The sequence below is a fragment of the Helianthus annuus genome, chromosome 2, assembly GCF_002127325.2.
Source record: "Helianthus annuus cultivar XRQ/B chromosome 2, HanXRQr2.0-SUNRISE, whole genome shotgun sequence".
NCBI lineage: Eukaryota > Viridiplantae > Streptophyta > Magnoliopsida > Asterales > Asteraceae > Helianthus > Helianthus annuus.
This window is the reverse complement of record NC_035434.2, coordinates 138928933-138954188: the sequence shown is the minus strand read 5'-3', so window position 1 is coordinate 138954188 and position 25256 is coordinate 138928933.

Genomic DNA, 25256 nt, shown 5'->3' with positions numbered 1-25256 from the left:
TGTAAGAAATAACATGTAGTTGTTTAATGTTTATTAGTGATTATTATTGGGTGTTAATAATGTGATGCACATGTGCATAATTATGTACTGTTGGTTAACAGTTTATTTTTTGATGATTACAAATGGTTGTCAACATAATACACATGTGCAGGATTACATGATGTATGAAAATATAAGTAACTTATGTAACAAACCAGTTGTTTGTTTAATGATTAATGATAAAAAAAGAAAAGGGTTGATAATTAAACATGGATTATGGTGTATTGGCAAAATAATGCACATGTGAATTATTAAGGTATGATTGTAAATAAATGTGATTTACTTGATAAGAGAATAATGAAGCATGTAAAAGTAAACTATGAAAAACACTTTAAGGATATAATAATGAATCATGTGAGTGTAACCTTCGAAACACATGTAAATGTATAATGCCTTTAATCTCAAAACGTATGAATTGCAACTCCTGTTGATCTAAATTTGTAGATGTTGTTGCAGTTGATGTTGAGGTGGTATCACAGGAGATTGAGTGTTCAGAAACGATGGCATTGTCTGCTTATACACAAGGGTCAACAACTCGAACCAACCACCGATGACTGAGACCACCCACAGGGTGAAAATGGCTTACATGTCCGCAAGTTTTTTTTTAAACGACCAATATAAAATTATTCATAACATTTAGCAAGGTTATACACCACAATTACATCCAACATTTAGCAAGGTTATACACCACAATTACATCCACCAATAGAAGGAAAACTCATACAACAAAAAACAAATAGAATAATATACTGGAAATATATCAGAATTGTTCCAAGCCCCCAAGTTAAACTCACCTCCTTTGATCTATTTTTTTACCCATAACTAACTCATGTTCTTGATCTCCTCGACTACATTCTGCACCGACAATTGACTTTGATTAAAAACCATCTCGTTCCTCATTCGCCAAACGCTCAAGATATAGATAAGGAACACCACATAAATCGCCTTTTTTCTTTTTTGCAGACCCTTGGACAAGATTATGATATTCCAGCAAATCTTTGAGACTGAAAATAAATGCAGCCGGGCCTTTGCGCCATTGAGTAATTACGGACCAAACTATTTGAGTGAACTGACATGAAACGAAAATATGTTCACATGTTTCTGGGGAATCGCTGCAGAAAACATAGTAGTTTGACTGTGTTTGGATGCCTCTTGCGTTAAGTGCCACCTTCGTTGGGAGTCTCTCGACTAGGGATATCCACCCGACCAAACCAACTTTTGTAGGTGTCCAATTATTCCACACAAATACCTGCTCGGGAACCTCCTTATTATATGTTTGTAGCTTAGACTTCAAACACCGAACAGAAAAGTCTCCCGACGTGCTCAAACCCCAAACTCATAAATATTTTCAAGTCTCTCTCAGTAGTCATTTCCATTAATTATAAGCAGGCCTAATTGATCTGCCTAATTGATCTGGTCCATCACAAGGTGATCAATAGCATCACAAATTTATTGGGACAATGTAATGTCAAGAAACTTTGGAGGAGACCTATTAAAATTAAAGGTAAATCAAACAAGAATATTGAAATTTTAACTTTTCGGGAAACAATTGGTCAGCCTGGATATGGAGTTATAGATACCAAGGTAATCAACTCACCTGTTAACAAAATAAGACAAATTGGACCACAAGAACAATATGGCCAGAGTAAGTATTAGAAAGTGGCACAAAAAATGGAAGAATATAGCTTATCCTCTGAAAACAGAAGCCATATGACAGTTGCAGAAACAAAAAATGGAAGAACATGCAATAGTTGTATCAATTGAGTATGTCACCTATGGATTTACCGTCAGAGCTGATGGGTTCATCGTCGGAGGAGGAGTATTCGATGTGGTTATCGTCGGATGAGAAGTTTTCGTTGTGGTGGTTGGGTGATGTTAATGTCGATTATGTAGACGTGAATGCACCATGAACGCCGCCGTGAACGCCGCCGGTGAACGCCACTGGTGAATGCCGCCGCCGTGAAATTGGGGAGCTCGGTCACTATCGTCGATCGCCGCCGTGAAATTGGAGAGCTCGATCACCGTCGTCAATCGCCGTCGTCAATCTATACAAGATCTCGAATGAAACCCTAAAGTGTAAAAGACGATCATGAACAGAGTGAAAATAACAACAGGAGCGCATGTTTTTATTAGATGTCACTTAATTACAAAAATGTCATGTGTTCACACTGGTTCTCGCGGTTCTCGCAATAAAGGGTGGTTCCTAACGGATCTTTATCCTATATATATATATATATATATATATATATATATATATATAGGGGAATGAACAAAGGGTAATTTTGTAAAACATTAAATAGTTTTTCACTTATCTCATTTATTATCATTTTTGACTAATTAATTAGTCATAAAGACTATTATCCTCCACACTAACTTTTTTTGCCTACACACATCAAAAAGTTGTCCTACATATGACCGAGCTCCCCAATTTCACGGCGGCGGCATTCACCAGTGGCGTTCACCGGCGGCGTTCACGGCGGCGTTCATGGTGCATTCACGTCTACATAATCGACATTAACATCACCCAACCACCACAACGAAAACTTCTCATCCGACGATAACCACATCGAATACTCCTCCTCCGACGATGAACCCATCAGCTCTGACGGTAAATCCATAGGTGACATACTCAATTGAGCAGACGGTAAATCATAAAGTGTAAAAGACGATCATGAACAGAGTGAAAATAACAACAGGAGCGCATGTTTTTATTAGATGTCACTTAATTACAAAAATGTCATGTGTTCACACTGGTTCTCGCGGTTCTCGCAATAAAGGGTGGTTCCTAACGGATCTTTATCCTATATATATATATATATATATATATATATAGGGGGAGGTTCATTTGAGAAGAAAAATAAATTGAGAAGAAAAAGAATAAAGGGTACAATTGTAAAACATTAAATAGTTTTCTCTCATCTCATTTATTATTATTTTTGACTAATTAATTAGTCATAAAAATTATCATCCTCCACACAAAATTTTGGCCTAGAAACATCAAAATTTATCCTACACATTTTTGAAATTTATCCTACACATATTGAAATTTATCCTACACAACTCGTAATTCATCCTACACACCTCATAACTTATCCTACACCTTAAATTAATTTTTTTCTTCTTTGAAAATATATATATTTTTTTGAAAATAAGTTACAAATTTAATTAATTAGTTATTAAAAAGGAAGACTAACAATTAATGATCTATCTAATTTTACCAAAATACCCTTACACCCATATTAAATACAAAAATTAAATGAAGTAAAATAAGACATTCTTATTGGTTGAAGTTTGTTCTTTTTTATTCTTACAAAAATTTTCTTCTCATTTGAACCCTCCACTATATATATATATATATATATATATATATATATATATAGGGGAATGAACAAAGGGTAATTTTGTAAAACATTAAATAGTTTTTCACTTATCTCATTTATTATCATTTTTGACTAATTAATTAGTCATAAAGACTATTATCCTCCACACTAACTTTTTTTGCCTACACACATCAAAAAGTTGTCCTACATATTTCGAAATTCATCCTACACGTTGAAATTTATCTTACACAACTCGTAATTTATCCTACACTTTAAATTATTTTATTTTATTTTTAAAAAATATATATATTTTGAAGATAAGTTACAAAAAATTTAATGTGTTAGTTATTAAAAAGGAAGACTACAAATTAATGACCTATGTAGATTTGCCAATGTACCCTTATAGTAACTTTAAATACTTATATTAAATGAAGTAAAATAAAGCATTCTTATTGGTTGAAATTTGTTCTTTTTTCTTCTTAAATTTCTTCTCATTTAAACTCTCCAATATATATATATATATATTATGCATTATGTTTTTTATGTAAAATATATATTTATTTTCATTGTTTTACTAAGATATATTATGTTTCATTGTATTTAGTTGTGATTAAAACTACATGTTGGAAAATAGGTTAAACTAGTGGAACCGAAAGATCAAATTAAAAAAAAAAAAAAAGTTATGATATGTTCATAAGGATATTGACACGTATTTACATCGATCGAAAACCATGAAAAATGACTACGAGAGTATTTTCAGAATTTTATAAAGAATTACACTACATTATAGAATAACAAAAAGGGTATGTGACGTTCATTTATAAAAAGACAACTAAATTTGAGGTAGCTGTGATAATATGTACGTTTGTGTTTTAATTACTTATACATTCTCACTCACAACTAATAATAATAATAATAATAATAATAATAATAATAATAATAATAATAATAATAATAATAATAATAATAATAATAATAATAATAATAATAATAATAATAATAATAATAATATATTATGTAAGTCTCATATCGGTTGAGGAGAATGATGAAGCCTTTCTTATAATTGGGGGATAGAAATTTTCTTTTTCAAGACGTGGTTTGCCTTGGCGAGTAACTCATCGTGTAAAAGAAAAACCATGAGTTCCTAGATGGGCAACTCATTAAGAGAAAGGTAGACAATATCTTAAAATGGTTTACTTAAATTGTTACAAATGGTATCAGAGCAAAGCACGCATAAAACTATTTCTTGTAATATGTCATATAATTGCACCAGTATCTTCACAAGAGATAAGTGCATGTCACAATTCAATAAAAAGTTTACGGTGACCTTAACCAACCAAAATACATCATTCTTAAATAAGAATTCTAGTTATGTACGTGAGATTTATGATTAAGCTAGATTTTAGATATTTGTGGTACTAAAAAATTTCAACGACTAGTCTCTTAACTATACATGTTTGTGATTTTGTACTTATAAGCAAGTTGTATAATGAAATCAACATCAGTTAATTATGTGAACTAGTTTTAAAGCCTTGTGTTGCAGCGGTTGTTGTAAAACTGTGTCAAGTAGTACTAATGCTATACCACTTTCAGCAACCAGTAACACCCCCCGCCAATGTGTGTGTATATATAAATATATAAATGTGTGTATGTAAATATATTATGATTAATTTTGTTTATTTTAAAGGTAAACAAAAAAAATAAAAAGAAATATGCATATATATATATATATATAGAGAGGCCGGTTATCATACAAATACACTTATCATACATTATGTACGCTACATTCAAGACCGTCAGATCATCTCATTTAAACATCGTGTTTTACTATTAAATTAATCAAATTAAAATTAATAAAAAGAAACACCAAGGTTAAAATCGTCAAATGCGAGACCAAAATACCTGATAATCAGCACAATAACTCACAAACAAAACGAAAAACCCAAAATCAACGAAGCAAAGCAAACAAGTAAGATTCATCCTGCTACTCTCCCGTTGCGATTCAAATAAAATGAGTTTTGAGAAACAAAGCAAAGCAAACAACGACAGACCACAAGCGAAGAAGATGAATCCAGGTATCGATTGACATTTGCGATTTTATAATGGAATATACAGGGACTTTAATGTCAAATGCGATTTTGTTTGTTTATTAAGCTTTTAGACTGAAACATATAGTTTTAAAACATTATGAATTGTTCATAACTTCAAATTTGTTAGGGTTTATGAATAGTATGGTTATTTATTAGGTTTAGCATGATTATGCAGTTTTCTAAATGATAAAACTGATATATGTGCGATATTATATAGGGTTTTGTGAGGGCTTTGTATTACAACTCCGATTAACAGGGACTTTAATGTCAAATGTGATTTTATTTGTTTATTAAGCTTTTAGACTGAAACATATAGTTTTAAAACATTATGAATTGTTCATAACTTCAAATTTGTTAGGGTTTATGAATAGTATGGTTATTTATTAGGTTTAGCATGATTATGCAGTTTTCTAAATGATAAAACTGATATATGTGCGATATTATATAGGGTTTTGTGAGAGCTTTGTATTACAACTCCGATTTTATAGATAAAGTTTTGCTTGAAAAAAGGTTTTTCTCTTAAATTAGGTTCAACATGCGAATTGATAAAAACTCCTGCGATTTCATATGATTAGTTGGTTTTATGGATTATGATTAAATTATACATGCGATATTATATAGGGTTTTGAGTGGGTTTTGAATTACAAATGCGATTTTATAGGTAAAGTTTTGTTTGTAGAAGTTTTTGTCTTAGCTTAGGTTGAGCATGCGAATTGATAAAAACCTCATGCGAGTTCATACGATTAGTTAGTTTTAGGCTACTGTGTTTAAATTATACATGCGATTTTATATCTTTTTAGTTGCTTAATGCATGCGATTTATAAAGATTTGCTAGTTTTTGGTAATGCTTAACTAAGACATGCGAATTGATACTCATTCATGCGATTTTATCACTTAATGCTTAGTGTACATGATTAACTGATAAATGCGATTTTATAAAGGTTTTTGACTGATATCATGCGATTTTGTAGAAACATTCTGATGATGACTTTGAAGGCCCAATATCAACACTGATAAAAATTAACAAAAATAGAAAAAGAAGAATAGTTGAAGAAAGTTCTGAAGAGGATGACTTCGTTGAGCCACTCCCAAAAAAGAAAAAGGATGATAGGAAGTCTAAGATACAGTCAAAAAACATTCAAAAAAGGTGGAACCACCTAAAACAGAACATAGGGCATTCTTCAAATACAGCAACGAAGCAATACTGCTGAGATGCCAACCTAACTCATACATGGATACTGTGAGTAAATTTTCAAAAAAACAGGTTGAAGAGGTGAGGAATATGGGATTTGGACTATTCTAGATATCAATATCAACCATATTTCGACACGATTGGCATATTGGCTAGCCAGAAACTTTGACGAGAACTTCGATACGCTAAACGTAGGAAAACTACAAATAAAGATAACATCGGACACAGTTTATGAGGTATTTGGAATACCAAAGGGGCCAAAGCAGGATGAAATAATAGTCGATAAAAGAAAAGTTAAAAAGCAAGAAACAATTGAAAAGAGTAAAGAACCAGGAAATGCTGTGAGGGAAACATTCATCAGCTACTGGGCGCAAAACACAAGGATTACCCATGGCTTAATTGCAACTACAATGGAAAATCAAAGAGATGGGGGGAGCCTCTTTAGATTAAATTTCCTGGTATACTGGATGACCTTCTTTGTAGAGATTACAAAGGCAACAACTGCAAATGATAGATGTTTGCTTGGTGTAGAGGCTGTTGAGGAAATACAGAATCTAGATTGGTGCTCATTTGTACTTGACACTTTGCGACGAACACGAGCGGGCTGGAAGAACTATAAAATACAGTTCGTGGGACCTGTTGCCTTTCTTTCGGTATGCATTAATACATTTCATAACATATTTAAAATATAGTTTGTTTTGTCATATAATTAAACGATCTTGTGATTTATACAGCTTCTATACACGCATGAGTACAACAAGAAGCTTAAACTGTTTGAGAAAGTCATGGAAATACCAATTATTCGTTATATCACATCTTCGGAGATTGATAAAGTCGAAGAGCATATTTCGGATAACAGACCTCTATGGATATCAAGTGAGAATGAAGAAGAAGAAGAAGAAAATGAAGAAGAAAAGGGTCCTTCAACGGAGGATTATACACTACGACCACCGGTTGACACCACAATAAGCTACAAAAGAAGGACTGCACGTGCAGTACAAAACAAAGAAACCAGGGAAGAGCCAAAAGATAACGAGAACATTGATGATTTCATGGATTTCAGTTTTGAAATCCATGAAACGTCTCCGTTGAACCTTGAGATGGGAGTTGGAACACAGACACAGAAAATGAGGGATTATTGCAACACTCCTGTTCAACTTTCACCATCCGTATTCTACGACACAGCCCACGAACGAGAACTAGAGGCTTCAAGAACCAACAAAAAGGTAAGCGCAAAAAAATATTAATTTCACTTACTCCATTTATATTTAACATTTCAATTAATAGTATCTTAACTCGAAAAATATTACAGAACCTGTTGAAAAAAAAATGAAAGCAAATGTCAAAAAGTACATTAAAATGGTTCAAGATGTTCAAGGGATGAACAACTTAGTTTCAGAAGAAAGAACTAAGTGTTTTTGGGATACGGAGATTATGGCGGCCTGTAAGCAATGGGATGAGACGCTTCGGAATAATCCCATTTGTGTGTCGCCTGATTCGGTTCAAGAGCATGAAACTGCACCCTCTCCTGTTCATCAAGAGCCTGAAAATCCAGCTTCTGAAGTTCGTCATGAAGTTACTACAAACGAAGAAGGTAGACAGGATGAAGAAGCTCAAAAAGTAATATCCAATGTTTTGGTACAAATGGCATCAGAAGGTAAAACATGCGAACTCAATATTAACACATGCGAAATTATGTAAAAAATCACTATTTTTATGCACATGCGAAACCTAAAAAAACACATGCGATTTCTATCAAAACACTTCAAATTTGATTTCGCATGCGATGTCATGTATACCCCTGCGATTTTGATTCTAATGTATTAAAATTAAATAATTTGTATCTATAGGTGTACTGCAGCCAGATGATGAAGCACTGACAAATAAAGATGATGGAGGAGTCACAGATACCCTTATTGCAAACATTCAAACTGTGTAAACGGGTGTATACGCTTACAAACCACCTGCCAAAGGTAAAAAAACACTTTATATTAGGAAAAAATTAAAAAGCACAAATTATTGTATTTCTTAAATTACTCTGGCCTGCAGAAAGTGGTGAAAACGAAACTGTTATCGAAGAAACAGTGAACTTGGCAGAATCTACACAAAACATTCACCAAAAAGTTCAAGAAAAAGTGCCAGAAGTGGAAGCAGTTTCTTTAGGAGAAACTACACAAAAAGACCCTCAACAACCCGATTCGAGAATCGAAGTTGAGAAGGAACCGGAAGTTGAATGCCTTCAGGTAACGGCTAAGGAATTGCATTCAGTTGAGTTGCTTTTGAGCCTGGGACCCAGCCTGGAAGAAAATAAAGAAAAAAAACCAACTAGGGGGAGAAAAAACTCAAAGCCAAAGAAACTTCCAAAACAAGTTATACCAAAAGGGTTAAATGAACTGCTTTATAAGACAATAGAACAAGCCAAAATTCGAGCTGAGAAAAGATGTGCAGAGCTTGGAGACAAATTTTGTTCCCCTTACTGCAACAGAGTGGTAAACATGCACGAAGCACTATTGACTCAAGAATTGAGTGTGATTCGGAATACATTTGCTACATTTGCAGGCATAGAGTAAGTAAAAATAGTTATATCAACTAACAAACATCTAAAATATATACACACAACAAATACTAATTATTTATTTTATGACTGGCATAGAAGAATTTTACCGATCAAAAACTGAGGTTGCCACATTCAAAGCTATATTTGAAAGCTTCTACAGGGGCCAATACGTAGCATCGAACGGAATAGATGCATTTGTGGATGTTCTAAACCTTGAAGAGAAGAAGAGGGATAGAAAATCATCACTATACAGACTCTTCTTGTTTAGCACAATGATGGTATGTTTTCATATACATTTTGGCTTTTGAAATTATAACAGTAAATGCATATTCAATGATTTCGCACGCTAATTATATCTAAATCGCATGTAGTATAGAATAAAGTTTTCCTGTGAAACAACATTTCTCATACTGTTATAATTCCGCATGTGGTATATATACTATTCGCATGTGAAAAGAATCCATTGTTTGCATAACTTTGATTCTAATTACATAGCATACAGCCGGATATCTTTTACGACGAGGAGAAATACACAGACAACCAACGACTAAACATATTTGCCTCAAATTTTGAAGACATATTACTGAGATATGAGGTAAAAAAACTTGATTCGGTTGACCTGGTGTTTATTCCGGTACTTCAAGGTGACCACTTCTATGTCTTGTGCTTCAACTTGAAATCCGACAAAATTGAGCTGATTGACAATTCAGCAGCTAAACAAGAGTTTAAGGATAGATACAAGGGGCTTCCAGACACACTGGTAATACAAAAACTTATTCATATACATGTTATATTTTATATAAAAGCTACTAACACAATGTTGCTATGTTACAGAGAAGGGTATTGGTTTTATACCTAGAAAAGGCTTTAAACCAACACCGGCTATAAAAGAACTTGCAAACTCAGTTATAGAAAGAAAAGAGATGGATTGGAGGACGAAGAATAACGGCGTAGACTGTGGAGTGTTTACGATGCGTCACGTGGAAACATACAAAGGAGACCAAAAACCATGGGTGACTGGATTTGTGAAAGGAGATGAAGTAAACAACAGACAGAATTCACAACTTCATCTCCTAAGGCACAGATATCTCAGTAAAATCATTCTGTCCGAACACAATATGCATCGTCAACTAATAATTAAAAAGGCAAATGCTTTCGATAAAATGCCAGACAAAGAAAGGTATATGAAAGATTTGGATAAGATAATCCCAGATAGGATGAGTAGATATTTTGGAAAGCCAAAGTAAACTTGTTTGATGATGGATTTATGTTAAATATTTAAACTTGTTAGTGTTTTTAATTTCACATATATTAGTGTTTTTAATTTCGCATTTGTGTTTAAAATCGCATGTTTGACATTGAATTATTAAAATTTGCAATAAATATGTGACTATGAACATGCGAAATACAAGTCCATTACATAACACAACATCCGAATTTATTGAAACATGCACCAAAATAAACAAAAGTTCATTCAAAAGATGAAAGAAACTCCATTTTCATCTTCATCGAGCATCTTAAGACAGTTATTGCATCAGCCAACTCTTTCAACTATTTCTCATCCCTCTCACCCAAATCCACCATAAACATAACAGCAATTTCTTTAAGACTACTCACTTGCATCTGAGATAGCAAGTTCAGAATTTCTTGTCTTCTCTTCATGTTTTCTGTTACACGAGAAATGTTGGCCTCCAACATCTCTTGACATGATCGATCCTCTTGAATTTGTTGCTGAATCCTTTTCCTCAAAGCCTGCTTGATACTTGGTTCAGAAGAAGAGGATGTTGGTAGATCTGCCATTTTTAATAGGATGTTTGAAATAGTGATAAAAATATAAAATATATAATAAAAGAAAAATTATTGATATGAATTATTGAAATCAATTATTGAACCGAATTATTTGATTTCAATTATTGAACTGAATTATGAAACACACTGTGCGAAAATAAAAATAATTATTATTAAAGCGTGCGAAATAAATAGCTATATTTGATAAATACTTTCAGGTTTGCGAAATCTCGAACATAAACATGCGAAATTAATTATTAAACTTCATTGTGTGTGAAAATGTCTAATTTAAAACATGCGAAATTATACAAAGGATCCATTCTTAACTACCTGGACTATGTTAAAACACCACATGCGATATATCAAACAACACATGCGATATGGTAACCCAACAAATAAAACCAGAAACATCTTATCTTCAACCCTCATTACAATCTAATAAAATGAAAAAAGTTTCAAATCAAATAAAACCCAGAACTCAACCTAATAAACCTATTGACGAATCCTAAATGACGAATCCAGCATTTTCAGAAATCGCGGTTCGGTCAGGAATCAATCAAAAACCCTACAAATCGAATTGATACGAACAATAATTAAATGGGACGGTTACGAAACGAACTCCATATCTGCTTCCTAGTTGACGGAATTCCCTGATTAGCCCTCAGATGTTCAAATAGAATGTCTGATATACCCTTATTTAATTAAATTGAATCAGGACACGTGTATGGCTGTGGGTAGCGCGTTTTAAGATTGAATGTATTGTTTTATTTAGAAGATGTACAACCTTTAATAGGCAGAAATCCTAAGGAATGGAGAGCAATTACAGGCACTATAATTGGATACAATTACAACAATAAAGTATACATATTCTCTAAAAATATAATTTCCTTCCTTTGAAGATTATGTTGACTAATTGATTGAATGGTCATTAATACGCCCCCGCAAGATGGAGGCTCCATCGGAGACGCCAATCTTGGATCGATTCTTGAGAAATGGCGTTCTAGGTAACAGTTTAGTCAACATATCCGCAAGTTGGTCTTGGGAGCTAACATGGAGAACACGTAGACGTCCTGCAGACACTTGTTCTCGAACAAAGTGATAATCTAGTGCCACATGTTTCATACGCGAGTGATATACGGGGTTAGCACATAAGTAGGTTGCTCCTGTGTTGTCACAAAATAAGGTTGGTGAGCTTTCAATAGGGAGACCGAGTTCCTAAAGTAGGTTCTTGAGCCATAGGAGTTCGGCTGAGGCATTTGCTAATGCTTTGTACTCGGCTTCAGTAGATGATCGAGAAACGGATTTTTGTTTTGTCAATTTCCATGATATAATGTTATTTCCAAGATATATTAGGTAGGCTGTCGTCGACCTTCCTGCATCATGAACCCCACCCCAATCCGAATCCGAAAATGCCGAGAGTATGAGAGGAGAATTACGGTTTAAGAAAAGGCCATGATGTATGGTTCCTTTTAAGTATCGAAGTACTCGTTTTAAGGCTTGCCAGTGTGTTTGGCGAGGTGCATGCATGAATTGAGCTAGTTTGTTGATTGCAAAAGCAATATCAGGTCGTGTAAAGGCTAAGTATTGAAGAGACCCAACAAGTTTACGATAGGTTGTAGGATCGACAGTAGGAGACAAATCATGAGTAGATAATGGTTCGGTGCTAAGAGGAGTGAACACATCCTTTGCACCTTCCATATGAAAGTGGTTTAGGATCTCTTGAACGTAGTGAGATTGAGAGAGGAAGAGCCCCGAGGGAGTGGGAATGACCTCAATACCTAGAAAGTGATGAAGCATTCCAAGGTCTTTGACCAAAAATTTGTTACTTAAGGCATTAATAAATGTGTCAAGAAACTTTGGATCATTTCCGGTAAGTACTATATCATCAACGTACACCATAAAATAACACGTGACCATATTATTCTTGTTAATGAACAAGGATGCATCAGTAAGAGATTTTGTGAAGCCGGATTGTAGGAGGAAGTTGGTGAGCTCAACGTACCAAGCTCGAGGAGCTTGTTTTAGGCCGTATAGGGAATTTTTGAGTTTGCAAAAGTGATTGGGGAATTGAGGATTGACATAGCCTGATGGTTGGGCCATAAAAACATCTTCCTGAAGTGTTCCGTGGAGGAAGGCGTTGTTGACGTCAAGTTGACATAGTGGCCAATTCTTGTAGAGAGTTATTGAGAGAATAGTACGAATGGTGACGGGTTTTGTGACAGGGCTAAAAGTATCAAAGTAGTCCTTCCCGTATTGTTGGTGAAAACCTTTCGCCACAAGTCGCGCCTTATATTTTGACACAGACCCATCCAGGTTGCGTTTTACCCGAAAGATCCATTTGCAACCAATGGGGGTTTGAGATGTTTTAGGAACTAGTTCCCAAGTTTGGTTCTGAAGCAAGGCATTAAATTCCAAATCCATCGCGTTGCGCCATTTCGGGTCCTTTAAGGCTTGGGTGTGAGTTGACGGTTCAAGGGCAGGTGGAAGGGGGTGGAGGGTAGTGGAGTTGACAAAGTTTGGATTGAAATATTTGGGGTTTGGTTTGCGGGTACGGGGTGGCGGTTGGGGTTGCGCCGCTGGGTCGGAGTTGTTATGTGATGTTTAAGACGTGGTGGGTGGAGTATGAGTAGTAGAGAACTCAGTGAACGAAGTGGTAGGAGAGTGTGGGTTGGTTGTAGAGTGTGATGGCGCTGGGTGTATGGGATCGGAGGAAGCGGTAGCAGTAGCATGTTGCATGGAAAGTGTGGTTTGAGAATGAATAATGGGATCCATTATGGGAGGTGTATTATTAATGGATGATAGGTTTGGTAAAGTATTTGTGGTGGGTGGGACCTGTGAGGGAGTAGTTGGTAAGTTAGATTGTCGATTTTGAGTGAGTGGTGGTGTGGGAATTTGGGGTTCAAGATTTAGGAATTTAGTAACAGTGGGAAGTGGGACAACATTAGAGGTTTCATTTTGATAAGGAAAGATATGTTGTACAAATTCTACATGGCACAAGTGATAGAGACGATGGGATATCGGGTCGTAGCATTTGAATGCCGAATTTGATGTGGAGTAACCAAAGAAGATACATTTTAGAGATCGTGGGTGGAGTTTGGAAGTGGCATAGGGACGTAGCCATGGAAAACAGAGGCACCCAAAAGATTTGAGTTTCGAGTGATCGGGTGAGGTTTTATACAAACTCTCATAGGGTGATTTAAAATCGAGGATAGGTGTGGGCAAACGGTTAATAAGGTATACCGCAATTTGGAATGCATGTGACCAAAAGGTAAGTGGAAGTTTGGCATGATGAAGTAAGGATAAGCCCGTTTCGACTATGTGTCGGTGGCGTCGTTCGGCAACCCCATTTTGTTTCGGGGTATGTGACGGAGTGGTGAAGTGAGAAATACCATGTTGTTGAAGGTATGGTAAAAGTGCAATAAATTCTCTGCCGTTGTGTGAAAATAGTGATACAAGAGGTGTGTGAAAATATTTTTCCACAAGGGTTTTAAAAATTGGAAATAATTTTGAAACTTCAGATTTTCGCTTCTTTGGATAAAGCCATGTATATTTAGAAAAATAGTCAACAAAGAGAACATAATAATTATAACCATCGTTTGATGTTTGAACGGGACCCCAAACATCCGAGTATACCAGTTCAAGGGGTTTGTTAACTTTAAACGAATTTTGACCAAACGGAATTTTATGACTTTTATTAATAGAACAAGCATCGCAATGAAAAGAAAGTTTGGATAATTTATTTGAATCAAGTCCTAAATTTTTTAGTAACAATTTAAAGACTTTGATTGATGGGTGTCCATATCTGTGATGCCATGAGATGAAAGGATCAGTTGTTGTAACGGTAGAGTTGAGTTGCTTGAGACTTTGAGTGGCCGCATAATAGATATCATTAATGTTGGCTCCCCGCATGAGAGGCGCCCCCGTGCAAAGATCCTTCACCAAAAAATGATTTGGAAAAAATTCAACAGAAACTTTGTTAGTACGACACAATTTTGCAACTGAAACAAGTTTATGGCGTAATTGTGGTACGAGTAAAACATCAATTAATTTTAAGGAACGTGACTTAGTGGGTAATGTGGCATGACCAATATGAGTGATAGGGAGGGTTGTACCGTTTCCAAGCACAATTTCATCGGGACCACCGTATTCGGATAGAGTGTGGAGTGATGAACTTTCAGGATAGGCATGATTTGTGGCTCCTGTATCAAACATCGCCCATGACGGAGGCTGTGAAGTGGATCTCACAGAGGAGGTGTTGACCATTGGGCTGGATGAATTTGTCATGGAGATGCTAATATTATTGTCTTTGAGAAAACGAGTCAACTTCCTGCAATCCTTAGTTTCATGTCCTGGAATAGAACAAAATTGACAAAAGGAAGAAGTACGGTTACCACGAGAAGTATTGTTGTTCCAGTTTTGTTGTGGCTGAGACTTTGTGAATCTTGATCCGTTGTTGTTGAATCTTTGTGGACCACGAGGGTCCGAGCCGGATTGGCCAGTGGGACGGTACGGGAGCTTTTGTGTCGTGTTTACGGTAACCACAGATGAGGCCGATTGCGCCTCCAAGAGTGTCCTTTCATGATTGACAAGTTTGTCAAAAAGATCGGCAAAAGTAATGGTGGTATCTCTCATTTTTAGAACGGCAGCGACATTAGCGTAATCTTCGCCAAGTTGGTTAACAATGTGGACGATTAAGTCTTCATCAGTGACCGGTTCGCGAGCCAAGGTGAGTTCATCGGCGATAGCTTTCATATCATGCAGAAAATCAGTCATAGATCTTGTACCTTTGGGGTTCTTTGCAAGGCGAGACTTTAAGGATATGATACGAGACCGCGAAGTGTCCGCAAAACTAGCTTTTAGTTGTTCAAAGGCTTGTCCGGATGTGTCGGCTGAAGCAAGGATGTGTTGAATGGAGTCTGAGCAACTACCGAGAATCGCACCAAGAATAATCTGATCTTGGCGGAACCATTGGGTGTATTCGGGATTGGGTTTGGTTTTATCTGAGGGAAGTTGTTTCGAAGGTGGGTTGGTCGAACCATCAACAAAGGTTTCGAGACCGAGGCCGACTAACGTGGCCATGACCTGTTTGCGCCATGATGCGTAATTGGTGGCGGTAAGCTTGATCGGAAAGTGAGTATGGGAGGTGACCTCAACAATGGATGTTGGTGCCATGGTGAAAAAGACAGAGCAGAGGTGTGGAGATGGATCGAAAAAAAAAATTAGACTCAAAGGAGATGATTGGCTCTTGATACCATGTTAAGATTGAATGTATTGTTTTATTTAGAAGATGTACAACCTTTAATAGGCAGAAATCCCAAGAAATGGAGAGCAATTACAGGCACTATAATTGGATACAATTACAATAATAAAGTATACATATTCTCTAAAAATATAATTTCCTTCCTTTGAAGATTATGTTGACTAATTGATTGAATGGTCATTAATAGCGCGTACATAATGTACGATAAGGAGATTTGTACCATACTATTGGGGAAGGATCCACTAAAAAGTGGATTTCGCCTAAGTAGCCTAAGAAGGATTGTGATGATGACATGTGGCACTCCTAATAAGTAGGAATCAAGGGCATTTTGGTCCTTATAAATAGGAGTGAAAATGACATGTGGCACCCCTTTTGTTTTTAAAAAATATAAAAAAAATCTAGTACAAAAAAATCTAGCACAAAAAATGTAGTACAAAAAAATTTAGCACAAAAAAATCTAGTACAAAAAATATAGCACAAAAAAATTCAGCAAAAAAATGTAATACAAAAAAAATCCAGTACAAAAAATTGAGAAAAAAAAAATTTAAGACAAAAAAATTGAGCACAAAAAATTTAGTACAAAAATATAGTACAAAAATATACTACAAAAATCCAGCACAAAAAAATGTTATACAACATAGAAAATACAACACATTTTAGTGGGTTTTTTTAGTCTTTATATTTTATATAGCAATATGTACTTAAATTAAAGATAAAAAGACGCTCGATTTTATGGTGAAATTTTTATAAAAAAAATAATGTAGTATAAAAAAGTTACGAACGTTTAAAAAATGAGGGTGAAATATGCATGTGCCTTGCATGTGGAGAGAGAAAGTCCATAAATAGGATTTTCCCAAGATACCATTGTACTCCTCCTTTTTCCTACACTTTCATCTTAACCATTGATTTGAAAAATGAATGGTTAAGATTTCTTCTAATCCTACTTAGGCAAAATAAACTTTTTATTTGATCTTAACCCCCATACTCTTTACCTATATATATATATATATATATATATATATATATATATATATATATATATATATATATATATATAGGGTAGGGTTCTAGCGTGCACACTCTCCCAAGAGTGAACTGTGTGAACTCGTATGGACCGTTGATCTTTGATGTATTGCAAAATACATCGGTATTCGCGTTGGTTTTAGTCGTTAGTTAGTTAGTTTTAGTGTCGGTTTAGTTTAGAATGTACATACTATTGATTTATTTGTGTTTCCAGGTCTTTACAGCCAAAAGGAGCGAAAACGAGCAGAATTCTGGAAAGGCGGAAGGATGGCACGGAAACCGAGGAAGTCGGGAGCTGAAATGAAGAAAAATTGCAGTTCTGGAGCTCCAAGGCGGGCCGCGTAGACTTAACAGGCATCTTCACGCGCCCCGCATTGACTTAAAGGAAGAATTGCAGGAATAACTACCTCTCGCGACCCGCATCAACTTAGGCATGACTCTTAGGCGGGCCGCGAGAGTTTTGGCAAGATGTTCAGGATTTTAAACCCTAGGCGACCCGCGTTAGCTCAAGCCATTTCTTCACGCGGGCCGCCTGAAGAGTCTGTGTCGGCAGAAGGTTGCGGAGTGCATGGCAAGTTAGGGTTTTTGGTTATATAATAACATATACGCGTGCACAGCCGGATTATTACGAACTTGGGGCATCTTAGGGCAAGAATTGGCTGCTGATTGAAGGCTGTGGACGTGCTTGAAGCATCTGGGAAGCTTGGAATCATTGGGATAGCGTTTTTGAGCATTCAGGAGTGAAGATTCGGGTTCTACATACCTTTTTCTTTCGTTCTTTGTTTGTTTAGACTTTGTTACCAATGAATTCAGTTGATACAATGCTTTTGACTTTGTTTTTGATGATGTTTTCCGGCTAAAACCATAAACTACCTAGGCAATGACTATGGCATGACAAAGTTTGGATTTTTATTTGATTATTGATGTGGTTGTGGACTTTTCTTGTATTGTAAACACTATGATAGTTTGTCTTGGTGCATATGTGTGCTTGTGATTATTTATTTATTGGTTATTTGTTCCATTCGATTCTTGGTGACGGTCTTTATCACGGAATAGAGTCGAATTAGGGTTCTTGACTTAGGTGAGTGTCTATATCACATAATAGGTCATTAATTCTTTAGGGTGAAAAGTGCACTAGTAACCTTAGGAACAATATTCGGTAATTAATTAAAATCAAGTGTGCTGCTAGACTCGTCGCGGAAAGGCTCGAGGATATTGATAGGTCTCGGAGTAGTTATAAGGAATTAACCACCCATTGTCTATTAAGCCAAGATTAAACCCATAGTTGCTTTAGACGTTCGCGCGGCAAAGTAGAACGTCTTACATAAGCACTTTCAAGAAACTAGAGGACGGACAAGAAATCTAGAAAACCGGTGAGCGTAACATCCTAGGTAGTGCCACAAGAATCGCCTCGAGAGTGTTTGAGGGGCTTAGTGGTATCTTAATAGGTTTAGCATTAGAAGATCCCGGTTCCACACCACATCATTATCATTTAGGAATCCATTCTGAGTTTAGCCTGCGTCTAGCCTAGGTAGTCTTCATTCTCACTGATCAGACCCTTCGTTTGAGTTCGTGTCTAGCTTTCTAGTATTATTTTATTATTTTATTTAGGATTTTTAGAAACCCCCCCCCCCCCGCAAATTAATAAACAATTTAGTATGTCGTGTCAGTTTGAGTCTAGATAGAGTCGTAGCGTAGTCAGTAGAGTCTCGTGGGTTCGACACTCGGACTTACTTTAGCTTTACTACGTCGATCGGTTCGCTTGCCGGTTGCGTGATTTAGGGTTTAGGTCGATTCTTAGTTTTATAAATTTAAAACTTAGTGAGTCTAGAAATAGGGTAATTTAGTTAGTTTTATTTGACCCATTTTCACCACATCAAGTTTTTGGCGCCGTTGCCGGGGACTCTTGGCGATTGCGCTGATTACTTTGTTTGGACTTACTTGACATATTACGTGCTATTTTGTTTCTTTGTTTGAGTCGTAGGTGTCTAAGTATTTTAGTGTCTTTTTATAGTTAGTCGAGTCGTTTAGTAGAGTCTTCTTACTTGTTTGTTTTCGGTTTTTGCAGTGGATGCCCCATACGCGCTCGCAGGGACCGCCGCCGTTGCCGCTTGCACTCAGGTCTTCCTTCTCGTCATCTACGTCTGAGGTACGTGCTTCTAGCTCTACTTCGTTTTCTCAGTCCACCCCAGTTTTCGATCTTACACCAAAATCTTCACCCCACAATTCCCCCCCACCCACCCGCCCACCTAGTCCACCACCCGTAGCTCACATGGCCCGTAGGACAGTTTACGACCAGGCTACCACCGGCTTCGCCGGTGGTAATTCCCCCATCACCCTTCCTGAGATCCCGAACGATCGGTCTTGGCAGATACCATCCTACATTATGATCGCCATCACAAATTCCTGCCAGTTCCATGGTCGTGACGACGAGGATGCCCCCGCCCATATCAATCGCATCACTCGTCTCTGCAGCACCTTCTCCATTGAGGGTGTCAATCTCGATGCTAGGTATCTTCAGGTTTTTCCGTTCTCACTTGCTGGACGCGCAGCCGTCTGGTTCGATTCCCAGCCTGTTGGCACTTTCCGTACTTGGGCAGGCCTTCGCGATGCATTCTTAGCCAAATATTTTCCGCCAGCCAAAGCATCTCGCCTTCGTGACCAGATCCACTCATTTCGTATGGAGCCAGATGAGCCTTATCACTTAGCTTGGGAGCGTTTTCAGACCCTGATTACCCGTTGTTCTCAGCATGGTCTATCTGACTGGGCGTTAGTAGAGAAGTTCTACAATGGACTTACTCCTGAGATTAGGGTTCGTTTCGATACTTCAGCAGGAGGCCAGCTTATGGGAAAGAAGACAGTGGCGGAGTGCAATGATTTATTTGAGAGTTTTGCCCACTCCGATATGGACTACAGCACTACCAGCAGGACTTCCATTCCTGTGCGTACCACCTCGGCCGGTCGAGGGGTAAACCAAGTTAGCTTGGATTCATCGGTAGCTGCTGCAGTCGAGAGAGCGAAAGAGGAGATTAGGCAGGAGATGAGGCAGGAGTTGAGTGAGATAAAGAAGAAAGTCGATAGGTGTGAAGTTTGTCGAGGAGGGCACGATACCATAGATTGCCCCACGCTCACTCTTGAGCAGGTAGAGTATATAGCCGGTCAGCCTAGGGGTCCCACGAATCCGTTCAATAATTCTAGTTCCAACTGGCGCGGTAGTGGCAATTCGAGTGGTTATCGTTCGTCTGGAAATCCTCCTGGATTTTCATCTGGTCAGTATCAGAGTAGAGGGCCCGGTATTTACACGCAGTCTAGTTCAGGACAGTTTAGTGGGTCGGGGTCTAGTGGTCAGTTTTCGAGTAGGGGACCACCTCAGGAGAGTCAAGGTGGTGGGAAAGCTCCTGAGGTTAGCACGAGTAGGTTAGAGGAGATGTTTGCTCAGATGATGACGCGGAGCGATGCATTCATGAAAAATCAGGAGCAGATTAACAAGAATAACGACCTTCAGTTCAAGAATCAGCAGGCCGCCCTCCTCGATCTTCAGAGGACAGTAGGCGGAATTGCTCAGTAGTTACAGGAGCACCCACCGGGTCAGTTTTCGGGAAACACTTTCCCGAATCCCGCGAATCAGTCAGCGAAGGCGATTACGACCCGTAGTGGGAAGAGTTTGGGAGAGGTAGTGAGAGAGAGAGAGGTTGAAGAAGTAGAGGAGGAGGTTGATGAGGAGATCGAGATGGAGGCTCCAGGCAAGGTGCACACGAGGCTAGCCCCAGCAAGTACAGCACACGCCGAGGAGTCGCCAGTAGAGCAGAGAGTGGAGAGGCAGCCGACGAGAGGTCGGCCGGCACCAGTTATTGATCATTCTCGCCTTCCATTTCCCGCCCGTGCCAGGCAGCAGAAATATGCTCAGGAATACGGGAAATTCCTTGAGATGTTTACTCAGTTGAAGATCAATCTTCCGTTCATCGAGGCACTTCAGGCTATGCCTAAGTACGCGAAATTTCTCAAGGATCTTTTGAAGCGTAAGGAGAGAATCGGTGAGCTTTCGAATATTCCATTGACAGGGGGTTGTTCCGCGGTAGTCTTGAATAAGCTACCAGAAAAGTTGACTGACCCCGGCACATTCACGATTCCATGTTTCTTTGGGGGAGCCGCTACCCCTTCTCACGCCTTAGCCGATTTAGGGGCCAGCATCAATTTGATGCCATTCTCGTTGTATGAGCGTCTTGGACTAGGAGAGCTTACACCCACGCGCATGTCATTGTCCTTGGCTGACCGATCAGTCAAGTATCCTCGTGGGGTAGTAGAGAATTTGTTGGTGAAGGTCGATAGGTTTGTGTTCCCAGTAGACTTCGTTGTGCTTGATATGGAGGCCGATGAGAGAGTTCCTATTATTCTTGGCCGTCCATTCCTTCGAACCGCAAAGGCGATCATTGACGTCTTTGACGGTAAGATTTCTCTTCGTGCGGGTGACGAGGTTGTCACATTTGAGATCGATAGAGCGATGCAGCATCCTAGTTGTGGAGATGATGTTAGTGGGCCGTGTCATTCCGTCTATTTTCTCAATTCATTCATATCTTGTGTCGACACGTGCTTCGAGTACATTAGTGGAGCCGATCTGGTAGGTGAGGGAGTTGTTGACGAGCATTCTGAGGATGAGGTAGATGAGGTGGAGGAGGAGCGTTTAGATGAGAGTGACGAGGTTAGTGCTGAGCCATTAGGGATCGATGCGATTAGTGATGAGAGTACTCCGGTAGAGATTCCACCGCCTTTAGAACTTAAGGTTCTTCCATCCCATCTCGAGTACGCGTTTCTAGGAGAGAAGCCGAGTATGCCTGTCATCATTTCTTCGAAGTTGACAGAGGAGGAGAAGTCGAGGTTGATTGAGGTGCTTAGAGAGCACAGTGATGCGATTGCATGGAGGCTATCCGATATCAAGGGCATCAGCCCTACCTTTTGCACGCATCGCATTCTGATGGAGGACGTTTTCAAGCCTGTAGTGCAGCCGCAGCGTCGGTTGAATCCAAATATGCAGGAGGTAGTGAAGAAGGAGGTGATGAAGTTGTTAGCGTCTGGGTTGATCTATCCCATTTCTGATTCAGCTTGGGTGAGTCCTACGCAGGTTGTCCCGAAGAAAGGGGGGATGACGGTTGTTCTAAATTCGAAGAATGAGCTTATTCCGTCTCGCACTGTTACGGGTTGGCGTGTGTGCATTGACTATCGAAAGTTAAATGACGCCACTCGTAAAGATCATTTTCCGCTCCCATTCATTGATCAGATGCTTGAGCGTCTCGCGGGTCAGCAGTTCTATTGCTTTCTCGACGGGTTTTCGGGTTATTTCCAGATTCCTATTGCACCAGAGGATCAGGAGAAAACCACTTTTACATGTCCATATGGCACATACGCGTACCGACGCATGCCGTTTGGATTATGTAACGCTCCTGCTACATTCCAGCGTTGTATGATTGCGATCTTTCAGGATATGGTCGAGAGTTCGATGGAGGTGTTTATGGACGATTTCTCAGTGTATGGTAGTTCTTTCGATCAGTGTTAGACGAATCTTGAGAGGATGCTGAAGAGATGTGTGGAGACGAAGTTGATGCTGAACTGGGAGAAGTGTCACTTCATGGTGACTGAGGGGATTGTGCTAGGGCACAAGATTTCGCGAGCAGGTATTGAGGTTGATAGAGCGAAGATAGATACGATTAGCCAGCTTCCTCCGCCGACTAGTGTCAAGTCGGTTCGTAGTTTTCTCGGTCATGCGGGATTTTATAGGCGCTTCATTAGGGATTTTTCCAAAATCACTCGCCCCATGACGCGATTGTTGGAGAAGGACGTTCCTTTCGTCTTTGACGAGGAGTGCCTTCGAGCGTTTGAGTTTCTGAAGGAGAGGTTAGTTCGTGCACCGATCCTCGTATCGCCGGATTGGAGCTTACCATTCGAGCTGATGTGCGATGCGAGTGACTACGCAGTTGGTGCGGTGTTAGGGCAGAGACGGGAGAAGCATTTTCACCCGATTTACTACGCGAGTAAAACGCTGAATGATGCCCAGGAGAATTACACCACCACGGAGAAAGAGTTGTTGGCGGTGGTGTTCGCGTTCGATAAATTCCGATCATATCTCGTTCTTTCGAAAACCGTCGTGTTCACTGATCATTCTGCTCTGCGTCACTTGTTTCAGAAGAAGGACGCGAATCCGCGTCTTATACGATGGATTCTGCTTCTTTCCGAGTTCGACATTGAAATTAAGGATAAGAAGGGGGCAGAAAATGTGGCGGCGGACCACTTGTCTCGCCTAGAGGATCCGAAGCGTGAGGAGATTCGTGAGGAGGCGATAGGAGACAGATTCCCTCACGAGTCTATTGATGCTGTCACGGCAGGAGCCGTGGACCTCCCGTGGTTTAGCGACATAGCCAATTATTTGGCCGACGGGTTTGTGATGGAGAGTTTGAGTTTGCAGGAGAAGCGCAAGCTGACGAGGGACGCTAGGAAGTACATTTGGGACGATCCCTATCTCTTCAGGATAGGCGGTGATCGAGTCTTGAGGAGGTGTGTTAGTAGAGAAGAAGGTGCGGGGATCCTGAGGCACGTGCATGAGGGTTTGACTGGAGGACACCATGGTGCGCATGTGACCGCACAGAAGGTGTTTGATTGTGGTTTCTATTGGCCGACGGTGGTAGATGATGCGGCCGAGTTTGTGAGGAAGTGTGACCGGTGCCAGCGGACCGGCAACATCTCATCCAAGGATGAGATGCCCCAGAATCCCATTCAAGTGTTGGAAGTCTTTGACGTTTGGGGCATCGATTTCATGGGACCATTTCCATCTTCGAGTGGAAATCGGTACATCCTCGTTGCGATTGACTACGTTTCGAAGTGGGTGGAAGCTCAAGCTTCGCCTACGAATGATGCACGAGTGGTGGTGAGGTTCTTGAAGAAGTTGTTTACGCGATTTGGTACGCCTAGAGCCATTATTAGTGATCGCGGCACGCATTTTTGCAATGCGGTTATGGAGAAGGCGTTGGAGAGATATGGAGTTACGCACCGCTTGTCCACCGCGTATCATCCACAAACGAGCGGTCAAGTGGAGAACGCGAATCGAGGAGTGAAGCGGATTTTGGAGAAGACAGTAGGGAAGAGTAGGCAAGATTGGTCCGACAAGTTGGACGATGCGTTGTGGGCTTTTCGAACCGCCTACAAGACGCCATTAGGTACGACACCGTTTATGATCGTCTACGGGAAAGCGTGCCACTTACCGGTCGAGTTAGAGCATCGGGCTCTTTGGGCGCTCAAAACGGTGAATTTAGATTTGACCGAGGCCGCTAGGAGACGATTTTTCCAAATCCATGAGTTAGAGGCGCTTCGTGACGCCGCGTATGATCGTTCTTGGAGTATCAAGGAGAAGTCAAAAGCGTTGCATGATAGGAAGTTGCGAAAGTTGAAGGAGTTTAAAGTGGGCGATCGGGTGCTATTATTCAACTCGAGGTTGAAATTGATCGCCGGGAAGTTGAAGTCAAGGTGGTCCGGGCCGTACGTCGTGAAGGAGGTTTTCCCGTATGGTACCGTTGAGTTGTTTGATGAGGAGAGTTCGCATGTGTGGAAGGTAAACGGGCATAGGTTGAAACACTACATAGGAGGTCCCATCGATACCGCCGAAGAGGAAACCGTTCCTCTTTCGGACCCGCCTAGCACCGCCACGTAGGTTCTTGAGTGAAAACTCAAGTGTAGAGTTTGTATATTGCGTCGTTGTCCGTGTCGCGTCCTTAGTTTAGTTTTTGTGCGTTTTTGCGTCATTTGTGTTGTTTTGTGTGTTTTTGCGTCGTGCGTGTGTCGTGAGTATTTTTGCAGGTTTCATCGCCTTTACGGAGCCGAGATCGATCACCGAACAGCTGCACAGGTACGTTTAACGCTGAAAACGCGTAAATAAATGCAGGGGGTAAAATGGGGATTAATGAAAATAAATTGTTGCTGAAACTTGCTGTTGCTGTTAACC